Genomic DNA, 13,236 nt, shown 5'->3' with positions numbered 1-13,236 from the left:
TTACTGGATGACACATGTCTAAAGTGTCCTTCTTTCTCCCTCCTCTACTTGTCCAAGCCTGCTCATCCATTCAGGTCACAATCTTCAAGGTTACAAACTTTCCACATGAAAGCCATAGAGCCAATGAAGAGAAATTTGAGCCTTTCATTTTATCTTCTCTTGGTAATTGCTAAGACTGAATGTCTGTATCCCTCCAATGTTCATACAGCAAAATCCTAATCCCTAGTATGGTGGTCCTAGGAGGTGGGGCATTCGGGAGGTGATGAGGTCATAGAGGTAGATTCATCTCATGAATGGGATTAGCACCCTTATAAAGAGGCCTGAGAAAGTTCCTTGCCCCTCCCACCTCTTGAGGACTGAGCCAGATGCAAGTCAGGAAGTGGACCTCACCAGACACCAAATATGCCAACATTCTGATCTTGGACATTCCAACCTCCAGAACTCTGAGAAATAAATGTTTGTGATTTAAGCTCCCCAGTCTATGGTATATAGTTACAGCAGCCCAAACAGATTAAGACAGTAGCTAAGCATCCACGTTCTAGATCCTGGCTAGAAATCTCTCCACTGTTACTAGCTTTGTGACATTGAACAATTCACTTAGACAGTTTCTTTATCTGTAAAATAGAGATAAAAATACTACTTTCTAGGCTGCATTACTCTAAGTATTAAATGAGTCATCCATCTATTAATGTACAGTACTAATATATGCAAAGCTTTCCGCCAAAGCCTGACACAAAGTAAGCGCTCATTTAGTGCTGGTGGTGGCAGTGCTGGTCTGGTATCATTGTCTAGTTGGTCTCCCCTCAACTCCCCTCCAGACTCATTCCTTGAATGAAGGATGTGAGTCTAATTCATCATTGCCAGGATGCCTAGCATACTTCTCTCCAAATAAAAGATATGTGAATCTGTTTTTAATGGATGATTTTAGAAATGATTTAGTAAAGTAATGCACAGATAAAGACTTAGAATAGGAAAAGAAGAATGAATGTACAGAAATAAGATAAATATCGAGAATCTAAGTCTCATCGAAGCTCAGATCTAATTTAGACAATGGCATTTTAAAAAGCTTCTTCCTGAAAGGTCCTTGCTCCTAGCACCTGACATATGTGGAAATACCACAGCTGACACCTACAGCTCTTTGGTAATTGCCAACAACCAGCAGGACTGTGTGTCTGATACCCACCAGCAGATACCTGCTTCTGCACACCGTTGCCCTCAGGAGTGGGAAGGAGATAAACTGTGTGCAGTCATGGGTGATGGGACTGGCTCTGACCAGCAGTGGCCTGCTCTCCACTCCTCCGCTTCCCACGTCTGGCTCAAGCAACTCTTCTCTTGGATAGGCAGGAGCCACGGGTCTTCATGCCCAAGACTCAACTTGTCTCATGGCTCAGCCTTCAAAGGCATTACCTTCTAAAGAGTCCCAAACCTCTTCAGAATGAAGTCCTATTCACAAGGCATGACTGGGAAAGAGGGGAAGGGGAAGGAGGAGAAAGGGAGACGAATCCCTGGGGTCCAGATTCCCTCCCAGGCCTGTGCACCTACCAGAGTTTTCACCCCTTCAGCATATGCTCTCTTGATAACAAATCAATAGGTAAATAAACTAAGACATTCAAAAGCCCACAGAAACCCTCTTATTCTGTCCTGCCACTAGGGAGGCATGAGATGTGACTACAAGGAAATCCCAAATTGTCACTAAGATCTAGAGGTTATGAGTGGGAGTTCTGACAACATAAAAAATCTAAAGATCCAATAGATTAATTGATTCACAAATTTGTTCATGGAACTGTTCTAGGGGCTGGAATAATAGCAATTAATAAATGAAGGTATCTGATCCCATAGGACCAGCTCTTTCTTTCTTCCTTCCTTCCTTTCTTCCTTCCTTCCTTCCTTCCTCCCTTTCTTCTTCCTTCCCTTCCTTCCTCCCTCCTTTCCTTCTTTCCTTCCTTCCTTTCCAGAATATCTAATGATCACCTACTACATGCCAGATGTCATTCTTGGTGCCAGGAATATATCTATGAACAAAATAATCCATGAAACTTATGTTCTAATGGAAGAGTCAGACGGTAAGTAAGTGAATTCTATAATATTAGAAAATAAGTAAATAATATAATCTTGGAAAGTAATACATGTGTGGGGGAAAAAAAAACAGCAGATTGAGGAACAATTTGAATGACTGTGGTGGTAGGGGGCACTCACTGTGATTTAAATTAAGTGCTCAGGACCTGAAAGTGCTGAGGGAGTGAGTCATGAAAATACCTGAAATAGGAGCACAGCAGACGGAGAGGAGAAGGCTATGCAAAGGCCCTGAGGCGCATACAAATTTGAAATACTATAACAGTGTTCTCAAAGTGTGGTTTGGTTTGTTTGTTTGTTTTTTCCTACTAAGTGTCTGCTCCAAGATTTTGATGTGGCTGCTCCCTCTATGTGGAGCTGGGGTGTTGGGCATGTCAGGTAGAGAATCTCTATTACATCTTCTTTCTTATCTAATTTTATCCTCAAAATAACCTCTCCACATGAAATCACCTACTACTTCCAAAGTGATGTTGAACCCACAGGAAACCTTGTTCATCCAGAATTCAGTGCCAGTGTAGTGTGTGGTAAAACATAACCTCTGGTCCTTTCTCAGTATTCTTGCTGCATAGGAAAGAAAAAGATGGATTTGTTGAAATGGCCAACACCATAATACTTTGGTAACAAACACCCTTCCATCTCATTAACCTTCCCCCATCAATAAAGTTCATTGTGGATTCAGAGGACTCCAGGGTGGATGGCCTCAGACATGAATCCTGCCTCAACCTTAAGGAAGGCCCATCTCACTGGATGCTTCCAGTATGGGCACAGCTGTGGAAATGAGCACAGGAGGGTCTCACACTGTTGGCTAAATGCTTTAGCCTGGAAATAACATTCTTTTCCTGTGCTTACTAGAATGTGACTTTGTGGCTCCCCAGGCCCGAGACTGGAAAGTCTGTGAACAGCAAAGTCTTCCTTGGTAGACAAGTACCCAGGAGAAACAAGTATCTCTTGACAAAACTTGCATAGACAATCATAGTGCTCAACCAGAAGACTTGGAAGGAGATTTCATTGTAAATATATGCTCTGTAAAGTGGAAGCCTGAACCCCAAGGGATGTATGCTTTTCAAGAATTCCCCAAAGTTCATGTCTTGCTGTTCACAAAGAGCCCTTTCACTTGAACACAAGTGGATCAATCTACATTTCCTGCTTTCCATCAGGCTGCTTTGAACCCTGCTGTGGTGACAGGGTAGCATGGAGGAAGACCACTGTGTTTTGGAAAACAGAGTCCTGAGCTCAAGACCAAGCGACCCATTCTAGCTGTGTGACCAGAAGAGAGTGGCTTGGTTTACTTATGTATAAAACAAGGATGAAAATATTATTCATGCAAAGTTGAATGAAATGAAATGAAAAACAGAAATACCTACCGTGGTACCCAATTCCTCCCAATCCATCCAGAAAATCTCCACGCAGTGTCCCCTGTGTACCTGAGAACACAAAGATTGTTAGTTGACAACAAGGTTCTCTTGGCTGAAGGACAGTCTCTCATGTCATCTTCTTCTATACGGCCTGGTCAGGTGACATCTCTGCCAATTCCCACCCCAAAGCAGGAGACCCCTGCACTGGCCCCCTCCGGGCCTGGGAAGGTCTAAGGTAGAGGAAAATCTACCACTGACCTAGCTTTTTCTCTTTAAATGACATCTTTCAAACATTTCAGGGATGTGCAGTGAAGATTATTGTTCTGAGCTTCTGAGAGGCTCAGTCAGTCAAACATCTGCCTTGGGCTCAGGTCATGATCTCAGAGTCTTGGGATCAAGTCCCACATCAGGCTTTCCACTTCTCCCTCTCCCTCTGTCCCTCCCCACTGTTTGAGCTCTCACTCGCTCTCTCTCTCTCTCTCTCTCAGACAAACAAATAAAATCTTTAAAGAGAAAAAAAAAGACTATTATTTTATTGTTACATTTTACTCCCTTCACACACCAGCAAGAGTCCGCAGCAGGAGGCAGATCCAGAAGACTAGCGAAGTGCTAGATACCATGCTCTCCTCACCTTTCCCACCACACCTAACGTCCTCAGAAAAAAATGCACATTTTCATTTTATTTTCCATTGAGGTGTACTCTTTCAGGCTAAGTGGAAAAAAATAAAATAAAATAAAAGAGAATTTAAGCTCCTATAGAGAGCTATGTTAAATATATATGTAAGAAGAAAACAAGAAAATATTCCCTGTGCTTATGTGTGGGTAATGAGACTCCCTTGCTCAACAACTACCAACTGAGTGTCTTCTAGGGGCCAAGTAGAGTCCAGGCACTAAGGATACAGCCTTGAACACATTAGGCAAACCAGTCTACCTTCATGGAATTCAGTTGGGGGAGACAAACAGCTAAAGCAAAACAAGTAAGATACACGGTCTATCAGATGCTGATGAGTGAATGCCATGATGACACGTGAAGCAGAGATGGGGGACGGGCAAGTCTCACAAGGTGGAGGCAAGGGCAGTTTGAAACACAGTGTTCACTCATACAGAATCCCACTGACCAGACAGCAGTTGAACACAGGCCCCAAAAGGTAAGAGAGAAGCCCAAGCCCAGTGGAGAATTTGAAACTCCTCCCTCTGGGGGCTCAGCCCTCTCTCCCTCAAATCTTTAAGAACCCCTTTTGTCTTCTAAATACTACCACCAACCAAGATTTTGTTAAGCTCCATTTTCAGGAATCACATTAACAAAACAATACCAAAGATTATTTGACCATAGAGTTGAGGGTCCATATCTGGGCTCTCTACTCTGTTCCACTCATCTATGTGTCTGTGGGACACCTATGCCAGTACCATGCTGTCTTGGTGATCACAGCTTTGTAGTAAAGCTTGAAATCAGGTAACGTGATGCCCCAGTTTTATTTTTGTTTTTCAACATTTCCTTAGCGATTCGGGGTCTCCTCTGATTCCATACAAATTTTTGGATTATTTGTCCAGCTCTTTGAAAAATACCAGTGGAATTTTGATCGGAATGGCATTAAAATATAGATTGCTCTAGGCAGTATATACATTTTAACAATGTTTATTCTTCCGATCCAAGAGCATGGAATGGTCTTCCATCTTTTTATGTCTTCTTCAATTTCTTTCATGAGTGTTCTGTAGTTCCTCGAGTACAGATCCTTTACCTCTTTGGTTAGGTTTATTCCCAGGCATCTTATGGTTCTTGGTGCTATAGTAAATGGAATCGATTCTCTAATTTCCCTTTCTGTATTTTCATTGTTATTGTATAAGAAAGCCACTGATTTCTGTACATTGACTTTGTATCCTGCCACGCTGCTGAATTGCTGTATGAGTTCTAGTAGTTTGGGGGTGGAGTTTTTTGGGTTTTCCATATAAAGAATCATGTCGTCTGTAAAGAGAGAGAGTTTGTCTTCTTCATTGCCAATTTGGATACCTTTTTTTTCTCTTTGTTGTCTGATTGCTGTTGCTAGGACTTCTAATACTATGTTGAACAAGAGTGGTGAGAGTGGGCATCCTTATTGTGTTCCTGATCTCAACGGGAAGGCTGCAAGCTTTTTCCCATTGAGGATGGTATTTGCTATGGGTCTTTCATAAATAGGTTTTATGAAGTTCAGGAATATTTCTTCTATCCCTATACTTTGAAGCGTTTTAATCAGAACGGATGCTGGATTTTGTCAAATGCTTTTTTTGCATCAATTGAGAGGAACATGTGGCTCTTCTCTCTTCTCTTATTAATTTGGTCTATCACATTGATTGATTTACAAATGTTGAGCCATCCTTGTAACTCAGGGATGAATCCCACATGGTCATGGTGGATAATCTTTTTAATGTGCTGTTGGATCCTGTTTGCTAGGATCTTGTTGAGGATCTTAGCATCCATATTCATCATATCCCTCAACTCTATGGTCAAATAATCTTCGACAAAATAAAAAATATATATACAGTGGAAAAAAGACAGTCTCTTCAATACATTGTGCTGGGAAAACTGAACAGCTATATGTAGAAGAATGAGACTCGACCATTCTCTTACACCGTACACAAAGATAAACTCAAAATGTGTAAAAGACCTCAACGTGAGACAGGAGTCCATCAGAATCCTAGAGGAGAATATAGGCAGTAACCTCTTTGATATCAGCCACAGCAACTTCTTTCAAGATATGTCTCCAAAGGCAAAGGAAACAAAAGTGAAAATGAACTTTCAGGACTTCATCAAGATCAAAGCTTCTGCACAGCAAAGGAAACATTCAACAAAACAAAGAGGCAACCCACGGAATGGGAGAAGATATTTGCAAATGACAGTACAGACAAAAGGTTGATATCCAGGATCTATAAAGAACTCCTCAAACTCAACACACACAAAACAGACAATCATATCAAAAAACGGGCAGAAGATATGAACAGACACTTCTCCAATGAAGACATACTAATGGCTATCAGACATATGAAAAAAATGTTCATTACTAGCCATCAGGGAGATTCAAATTAAAACCACATTGAGATACCACCTTACACCAGAATGGCCAAAATTAGCAAGACAGGAAACAACATGTGTTGGAGGGGATGTGGAGAAAGGAGAACCCTCTTACAGTGTTGGTGGGAATGCAAGTTGGTGCAGCCACTTTGGAGAACAATGTGGAGATTCCTCAAGAAATTAAAAATAGAGCTTCCCTATCCCTACAATTGCACTACTGGGCATTTACCCCAAAGATACAGATGTAGTGAAAAGAAGGACCATCTGTACCCCAATATTTATAGCAGCAATGGCCATGGTCGCCAAACTGTGGAAAGAACCAAGATGCCCTTCAATGGACGAATGGGTAAGGAAGATGTGGTCCATATACACTGAGTATTATGCCTCCATCAGAAAGGATGAATACCCAACTTTTGTAGCAAGATGGATAGGACTGGAAGAGATTATGCTGAGTGAAATAAGTCAAGCAGAGAGAGTCAATTATCATACGGTTTAATTTATTTGTGGAGCATAACAAATAGCATGGAGGACATGGGGAGTTAGGAGAAGGGAGTTGAGGGAAATTGGAAGGGGAGGTGAACCATGAGAGTCTATGGACTCTGAAAAACAATCTGAGGGTTTTGAAGGGGTGGAGGGTGGGAGGTTGGGGAACCAGGTGGTGGGTATTAGAGAGAGCACGGATTGCATGGAGCATTGGGTGTGCTGCAAAAACAATGAATACTGTTACGCTGAAAAGAAATAAAAATTAAAAAAAAAATACCCAATATGTTGTTGTTGTTTTTTTAGCGTTCCAAATATAGAATTATGTTATAATATCAAACATCCTCTTTTAAATCTAACAATCACTGCCCAGAACTTCCCATAGACAATCTGTCCCCAGATAACTGCCTTTTGGAAGCAGCATGTACAACAGGTGATATTCCCAAGCCCACTTTGCATCACAGACACTTTGAGAATCCCACTTTGCATCACAGACACTTTGAGAATCTGGTGAATGACACAGCCAATGTTCCGTGTGCTTTCTGGTTCCCTCCTTCTGGTGCCTGTGTGGGCCTCCTCCCCCCATGTGGCTCTGAGAGACTGTGTGTACAAGATAGGGTGAAAACGGGTGACCCAGGCTGATCAGCCAAAGTGGCTCAAGACCCTAGTGCCAGGGAATGGTAAAGACATGACTGAGTGACTCACGTGGGGACTGAGAGTCAATCTCTCACCATCTGGGAGTACTAATCTGGGAGGGGTAAGCATGGAGTGCTTGATAGCTTTGTTGTCCACCATGTAGAAAGAACCCCAAATCAGAATGAAGTGACAGGCAAGCTGAGTTGAGAGATGGAAAAAGAGAAACAGAATAAACATATTCAGCCATTCTGGAAGCTATTAGTGCCCTGGGTATGAGCCCATGAAAAATAAGCCAATAAATTACCTTTATGCTCAAGGTTTCTGTCTCATACAACCGAGAGAGTCCAGGATAAACAGATCCTCTCCCTAAAGAAAACACACATACCTACCCATGCATAAAATAATTCATATAATACCAGAGTTTGAAGTCCTTCCAAGGATCCTAGGTAAAGAGCCCTGCCCACCCCGTTTTCTAGATGGTCTTAGAGTAGAGCTGATTTTACCATTAAAACCTTCTTCCTGTGCATCAAGTTTCTGCTACATGTTAAAATGTTAGACCCTGGAAAGGTAAATACCACGAGTCATTACTAGTCACTAACAACCATTTACAGACAGTCCGAGGATAATAACTGTGATTCAGAACTACCCGCATAGACTTATTTGGCCACAGATGATGGGCAAGTGACATTTGGCTCTTAGGATTTGAGTTCAAGCAAGTCATTTTCCCCATTCGTGTGGTTTCCCTATTTATATAATGAAAAGTTTGGATGTGTGTCCAAAAGTCCTTTTGCTAACGGATCTGTTAAATTAACCACGAGTGTTTCTTCCATCTTTGATTATAATGCCACTTAAAGCCAGGTCAAAAAAGGAAACATTTCCTCAATGAGCCTAGCATTTTGCCTTCCCCCATCTGTGAGTCCCAATGTTACACTGCCTGGCTTTGGGCTCTTCTCCACTGGAGCTGTTTCTTAAAATCATACACAGAATAATCAGTGCATCCCATGAAACTTTAATGGCTGTTCTTTGAGTTATTCCAGGAAGACTCAAAATTCAATTAAATTCTCTAGGTTCAGTGATCTCCCTGGGAGGATTGGGAAATGAATGTATTCATCAGGATATATTTATATACTTGAAAACAGAGCCAAACATTTTAAGATACAGTGCCCAAATACATGGGAATATTCTCTTTGGAGGAATAAAATGTAGACCTTGCAATCTGAACCATGGAAGGACCTTTGTGTTAGACTCATATCCAGAGAAAATGGGTGGATGAAAAACTGTAGCTGAAATACAGTGTCTTTCTCTTCAAAATAATACACTGGAATCCTAATCTGAGCCTCCTCTGTGCTCACCCAGAGGTTTATTCACAGCTGGCAATAATGCAGGCATAGTAGGACCACAACAGGAGAGGGATATATATTTTTTATTTTTAACATAAAACTTTATAAATATATATAAATATATTTTATATAAATATATATTTAAAAGTGTGTGTGTGTGTGTGTGTGTGTGTGTGTGTATTTTTTTTTAAGTAGATTCCTAGCTCAGTGTGGAGCCCAACATGGGGCCTGAACTCATGACCCCAAGATCAAGATCCAAGCTGAGATCAAGAGTTGAACACTTAACCAAAAGAGCCACCCAGGCGCCCCATCAACAGGATATGTATATATGTTATAATATATATTTTTTTACTTTATACTTACACTTTACTTTTTTAAATTTTTTCCTGCTTATTTTTTATGTTCATTTAGCCAACATATAATACATCATTAGTTTTTTTTTTATTATGTTGTGTTAGTCACCATACAGTACATCATTAGTTTCTATGTAGTGTTCCATGATTCATTGTTTGCTGTAACACCCAGTGCTCCATACAATACCTGCCCTCCTTAATACCCATCACTGGGCTAATCCATCCCTGCAACCCCCCCCAAAACCCTCAGTTTATTTCCCAGAGCCCATAGTATCTCATGGTTTGTATCCCCCTCTGTTTTGCCCCCCTTCATTTTTCCCTTCCTTCTCCTAATGTCCTCCAGGAATAATATCATTAATCTTTGATGTAGTGTTCAATGATTCATTAGTTGTGTATAGCATCCAGTGCTCATATATTTTAATAAGGGAGAGAGATAAGAGTATCCTGGTAGAGAAAACCATGCACTATAAGTTCCCGCACGCAAGTCTGACCAAAGAGCAATATGTTTGCATCAGTGGGGTGGGTCTGGGTGCAGTTCATGTTGTCAGTTAGACAGAAGTCTGGAGAGGTCCTGTACACAGGGCTCAGGTCAGATTTGTGGTAAGGGGGTTGCCATGGGAAACGTGAATCTGAGCCAGAAGAATGGGACAGCTTCAGGACAAGGTTACCTGCAACCCTGACACCAATAGCAGGGGTTACCAATGGGCCTTGGCATGTTTAAGGCCAGTTTCAGCTGTCTTGAGCAGGGGCTAGAAGCGGGGGTTGGGGGTTGGGAGGTGTCTCAGCAGCCCTAGTGCAAACTTCAACAAGCCGTGCCCAGAAGACATACGGTTCTAGAAAACAAGAGTGGCGGAGGAACAAAGCTGAATTCTCACAATGCCAAAAGGGCATCCTAGAGGACATAAGATGTAACCATTTCTTGGGGTTCTCTGGAAGACTTTGATGGGTAATCGGAGGCTGGAGTTTCTTCTCTTTCCACTCTCACCGACCCCTGCCCCTGGCAGAAAGGCAGAGTTGCTTTATTTATTTATTTATTTATTTATTTTTACTTTTTTTTTTTCTTTTTAAACATTTCATGGCATTTTATTTAGAGAGCCACCCTATTTTCCCTCAAGACAGCATGGGCAGCACAAGTGCCAATGAGGTAGGCCAAATGGAGCTTTGCCCAACCTTTGGTCAAAAGATAGTTAGAACATGGAAATCTTGGGTCAGGTTCTACCATTTTGGGCCCTCTGTCCAAGTCAACATTATAGAGTCAAAGAGACCAGCTTCCAGATTTTACCTCTCCTCTCTCTGGATTCCCTTCATTCTAAAACAATGTTATGCCATCTACATGGATAGCCTTTAACCAAATTACCCAGCGATTACCAAGACGACAAAATGAGATTGGAATATTCCAGACAGAACGTGTTGGAAATAAAGCTTTAAAAATCTTGACCTTGGGGCACCTGGGTGGCTCAGTGGGTTAAGCCGCTGCCTTCGGCTCAGGTCATGATCTCGGGGTCCTGAGATCGAGTCCCGCATCGGGCTCTCTGCTCAGCAGGGAGCCTGCTTCCTCCTCTCTCTCTCTCTGCCTGCCTCTGCCTACTTGTGATCTCTCTCTGTCAAATAAATAAATAAAATCTTTAAAAAAAAAAAAAATCTTGACCTAAAACAAGGGAAGGGCGGGCAGTCCTGATTGCTGGTGAGTAAAGCCTCTAAATGTGACAGTTATCACTGTTCTCTGGCCTGTTTTTCAAGAATCTGTACCATATACAAATTGACAACAAGAACAGGCAACTAGTTAAAAATGAGGCAAAAGACACCAATTGACATTTGTCCAAAGAAGAGGTGCAAATGGGCAATATCCACATGAAAAGATACTCAAAGTCACTCATGTTCAGAAAAACAGAAATCAAAACCGCGAGATACCACTTCACAAGGGGATGAATGGAGAAACAAAATAAGATGTTTACATAGAGAGGAATATGATGTGGCCATAAAAAAAAAAAAAAAAAAAAAAGGAACGACACACTGACACACACTGTAACATGGAGGAACCTTGAAGTAAAAGGAAACAGGGACGAAGGGGAAAATACTGCACAATATACCTACAGTGACCACATTCTTAGAGACAGACAGTGGCCAGAGGTGAGGGAGTTGGGGAGAGAATGATTGCTTAATGGGAGCACGGTTTCCGTTTGGGAAGCTGGGAAAGTTCTGGAGATGAAGGGTGGTGATTCTTGAACAGCAGTATGAACATACTTAACAGCACTGAACTGTATGCTTAAAAATGATTAAAATGGTAAGTGTTATGCTATATAGATTTTACCACAATTTTTTTTTTTTTTAAAGAGCATGTACTTTCCACATTTCCCACATGTCTTTGAACAATGATCATGTAATGAGGTTGAGCGTCTTTGGCTTTTGCTGGCCCCACACCATTTGGAAAGATGAATGCCCTTGTCACCAAGACATGCCTTAAATCACCCGGATGAATGAAGTTTACACTCCAAAGTCTCCCATTGGCAGCCATGAGTAAGTGGATTCATGAGATCCTGTACAACCCAGGCTACCACCATGCAGCAGAGAACAGGAAGGGACGAAGAAAAATGGGACACCGGTGTCAATGTGGTGGGCCCCTGCCGTGTCCCACCCATGGCTGAGGGAGCCAGCAGAGGCAAGGAGCCTGTTGCAGGGGAACCCAGGGATTTTCAGCGAGCTTCTCAGCCTGATCAGCTGCATCTGGGAGATGCTGGCCTCATTTATTCAGCATATGCAGTTTACAAAAAGGAGAAGCAGCAGAAAAAAAAAAAAAAAAAAAAAAAAAACCACACCACTCCATATGCATATGAAGCCCTTGTTTAGAGAGTCTCAAAAGGGAATTTCTTAGTCTATAATATCTCTTCCCTGAAATTCCTTCGGGCCTCCTCCGACCTCAGCACCATATAGAGACATCAAGTGTTTATCCAAATTGCCTCCTGCTTCCTGTGGCTTCTCAGTCGGCTGGCCCCCTGACTGGCTTCCCATGAACGCCCAGAGCTGATTTGCTAGCTTTCCTCTTGCTTGCCCATTCTTTTCATTTTCACACTTATTTTTATTTCACCTGTTGGCCCACAAGGCTGGTGAAGCACATAGACACATAAAGCTTAGCAAAATAGACATAATCAGGAGTGAGGGGGAAAGGGAGGACAAAAAAAAAAAAAAAAAAAACTGTAAAAAACACAGCTGCTGTAGCTTAACTTCAGAGATGTACTATCACATCAGCTATCTTCATCCAAATGAAGAAGCTTAGAAATTTCCAAGCCAAACAAACCTTCCAAGGGTGGAAAATTCTGACACTTCAGGGATACTAAGTGACACGGCCGTGTTCCAACGTCTAGTACTTACCTCCTGAAGATTCACGTGAGTGACACACAAGACTGATTTTTCTTGGGTTCCGTCATCTTTGCAGTGATCAAGATGGGGATGAATGGGTCTCCCAGTTATGAACTTTTCTGACATATGTTCTGTGATGTGGAAAAATTCTGGTACTGTGATAAAGCCAATGAGAAGCCATTGTGCCCCTTACATGAAGTCCTTCCTCCCTGGAGGTAACTCTACTCTCCATGTCACCATGTCTGACTACCAGAGGCCTAAGGTTATCTGACCCCTTGCCCCCCAACCGATCCCATTACAGTGTCTAAACAACTGAAAAATGGATAGACAAGCCACGTGGGATAAATTTCCTAACAAGGTTAATGGTGGATCAGTGAAGGCAACTGGTTATAATGCTACATCCTATTACCACGTCCCTGACTTGAAGAAAAGAGTGGTCAGCCTTTCACCCACCTTGAGTAAGCCATAAACTCATCTCCATTGTCTACTACGTACCAGGAGACAGGCTAAAAACCTGAGTTAAGCCCACAGAGGAAGGGCGAGAAGAGAGAAAAGGAAAGGCAAGCAAGGAAATAAGCTTGAACAATGTTCATAGA

General features: G+C 42.0%; 1 long non-coding RNA gene across 1 annotated transcript; it reads right to left on the bottom strand.

Moving 5' to 3' along the window:
- Positions 1-1,190: 1,190 nt before the first annotated feature.
- LOC131819355 (uncharacterized) lies at positions 1,191-12,881 on the bottom strand. The gene is made up of 4 exons (XR_009349164.1): positions 12,653-12,881; positions 3,438-3,497; positions 2,524-2,634; positions 1,191-1,460 (listed from the first exon to the last, which is right to left on the bottom strand). It is a non-coding gene; the product is annotated as an uncharacterized LOC131819355 (long non-coding RNA).
- Between the last annotated feature and the right edge of the window lie 355 nt (positions 12,882-13,236).

The sequence above is a fragment of the Mustela lutreola genome, chromosome 1 (genome assembly GCF_030435805.1).
Source record: "Mustela lutreola isolate mMusLut2 chromosome 1, mMusLut2.pri, whole genome shotgun sequence".
In the NCBI taxonomy this organism is placed as follows: domain Eukaryota; kingdom Metazoa; phylum Chordata; class Mammalia; order Carnivora; family Mustelidae; genus Mustela; species Mustela lutreola.
The sequence above is the reverse complement of the archived record's forward strand: the minus strand, read 5'-3'. Positions and strand labels throughout refer to the sequence as shown.